At 36.4% G+C, this 2,500-nt stretch overlaps 1 protein-coding gene across 1 annotated transcript in view; it reads right to left on the bottom strand.

Annotated features, from left to right (window-relative positions):
• LOC113810801 (dipeptidyl peptidase 1-like) overlaps positions 1 to 1,699 on the bottom strand; it is a 15,364-nt gene extending 13,665 nt beyond the window's left edge. The window contains exon 1 of the mRNA XM_070118810.1: positions 1,560 to 1,699. The gene's annotated coding sequence lies outside the window, so the exon portion shown is untranslated. The remainder of the gene's footprint in view (positions 1 to 1,559) is intronic.
• Between the last annotated feature and the right edge of the window lie 801 nt (positions 1,700 to 2,500).

Raw genomic sequence — 2,500 nt, 5'->3', positions numbered from 1 at the left:
AATGCAGCATTAGGGAGAAATAGATGAAATGCAGCATTGGGTGATGAGGGGGCTAGTGAAAAGCAGCATTAGAAGGAGAGAGTCGATATACAGCATTGGGAGCACCGGGTGAACTACAACACTTAAGAGAAAGGAGTGAGATTCAGCATTAGAAGTTGAAGGTAATATACAACATTAAGAGGCGAGGTTAAGATGCAGCATTCAGATGACCGAACTGAGTTGCAGCATCATGAAAAGGGGCCTAAATGTCACGTCTCATATATATATATATATATATATATATATATATATATATATATATATATATATATATATATATATATATATACACACACACAACGGACATCCAAGACTCATATTCTTCGAGTCATTATATAGCATTTGTGAGAGAGGCTATAAATATCAATCAAGGGAGATGGAGATGGAGAGGGAGAGGGAGAGCGAGAGAGAGAGAGAGAGAGAGAGAGAGAGAGAGAGGGAGGGAGGGAGGGAGGGAGGGAGGGAGGGAGGGAGGAGGGAGAGAGAGAGAGAGAGAGAGAGAGAGAGAGAGAGAGAGAGAGAGAGAGAGAGAGAGAGAGAGAGAGAGAGAGAGAGAGAGAAAGAAAGAAAGAGAGAGAAAGACACAGGCAAAACACCCACACACAAAACAAGAGTTTCCCATACACAAAAGCCTCGAGGATTCTTATATTCGTTTCTCAGAGAAGACATGGAAGTGTTTGAGTATTACTGAAGGTTGAGTATTGATCTTCACCGGGTCTCGAATGCAGGTTTCTTCTTTTCTTTCTCTTAAATGCGTACTATTTGCAATCTTCAGTTAATGATGCTAGTAATAATGATAATAATAATAATAGTAATAGTAATAATAATAATAATAATAATAATAATAATAATAATAATAATAATAATAATTGTACTACTACTACTAATAATAATAATAATGATATCAATAATAATAATAATAACAATAATGATAAATAATGGAATATAATGATACAAAAAATTAATAAAAAATAATAGTAATAGTGATAATGATAGTAGTAGTAGTAGTAGTAATAATAATAATACTGATAATAAAAAAATAATAGCAATTATGATCATAAAAATGATAATAACAACAATGACAATAAAATAATAATAACAATAATGATTAGATAGTAACAATCTTTATAATAATAACAATAAAAGTAATAATAAAAATTAATAGATACAGCACTACTACTCATTAAATTTGGGCTGTTATATTGTTCTGAAAGAGAGTTGTTACTGTTAATTTTGGAATTTTTGCAGCTGTTATGAATAAGAACTGTTCTTTGATTGCTGTTCAGATGGGCTTATGAGAGACTGAGGGAGACATTGGTGAATAGACAAAGATAATAAATGACCCACAGATAGACAGGGATATATAGGCAGCTAGACAGATAAACATATAGGTAAGTGGATAGGCAGACGAACAGATAGGTAGATAGATAGAGAGGGAGAGAGAGAGAAAAAAAAGACAGACAGACAAAGACAGAGAGTGAGTAAGAGACAAAGAAGGAGCGAGGAACACTCGACCTTACCTCCGTGCCTGCTGCACCCCGACTGGCGTCCTCCGCTGCACCCGGACCGCTCGGTACCTCCTCCGATAACGCAGCGGAAATCCAATTATTTCGAGCGTAAATTTGATGATAAAGAAAAAGCTTGACCTTCATGGGTGCCCTCGACCCCTAGCCCCCCCTCTCCCCCTCCTCTGTCACTGGCCAACAACCGAGGCACAAAATAAGCAACAGTTTGTTTGTGAAGAGGCAAGGTGTGTTGATTGCAAGCGGTTACTGCATGCAAGCCGCCAGAGGGAGAAATGTTGGGAAAGTTATAGTTTAGTGATGGAAACGCAAGATGATAGATTTCCAGTTTCTCTCTCGCCATTTCTCTCGTTGTGTTTGTATATATGTATATGTATATATATATATGTACATATACACAAATACACACACACACATATATACATACATTATATAATATATATATATATATAAATAGATAGATAATTAGATATAGATAGATGCACACATGCATAGATGTCTCTGTCTCTGTCTCTCTCTCTCTTTGTTTGTGACGATTGCGTGCATGACACATCGCTCGCTGTTTTCTTCTGAACCTCATGACTGACACATGACCGGAAGTGCAGTAGGATTCATGTTTATATTGAAGTGCATTTATATAACTAAATAATGGGAGCAACTGATTTACAAAGCGGGTTGCTTTAATTCTTTCTCTTTTTTTTTTCTCTATCTCTCTCTTTCCATTGTTCTTTCTTTTTCTTTTTTCTTTCTTTCTCTCTCTGTCTCTCTCTTCTTTTCTCTTCTCTTTTCTTTTTTTTCTCTCTCTCTCTCTCTCCATTTTCTTTTTCTTCTACTGTTTCGCTCCCCCTCTCTATCACTGTCTCTTTCTCTCTCTCTCTCTCTCTCTCTCTCTCTCTCTCTCTCTCTCTCTCTCTCTCTCTCTCTCTCTCTCTCTCTCT

Source organism: Penaeus vannamei, chromosome 43, assembly GCF_042767895.1.
Source record: "Penaeus vannamei isolate JL-2024 chromosome 43, ASM4276789v1, whole genome shotgun sequence".
NCBI lineage: Eukaryota > Metazoa > Arthropoda > Malacostraca > Decapoda > Penaeidae > Penaeus > Penaeus vannamei.
The sequence above is the reverse complement of the archived record's forward strand: the minus strand, read 5'-3'. Positions and strand labels throughout refer to the sequence as shown.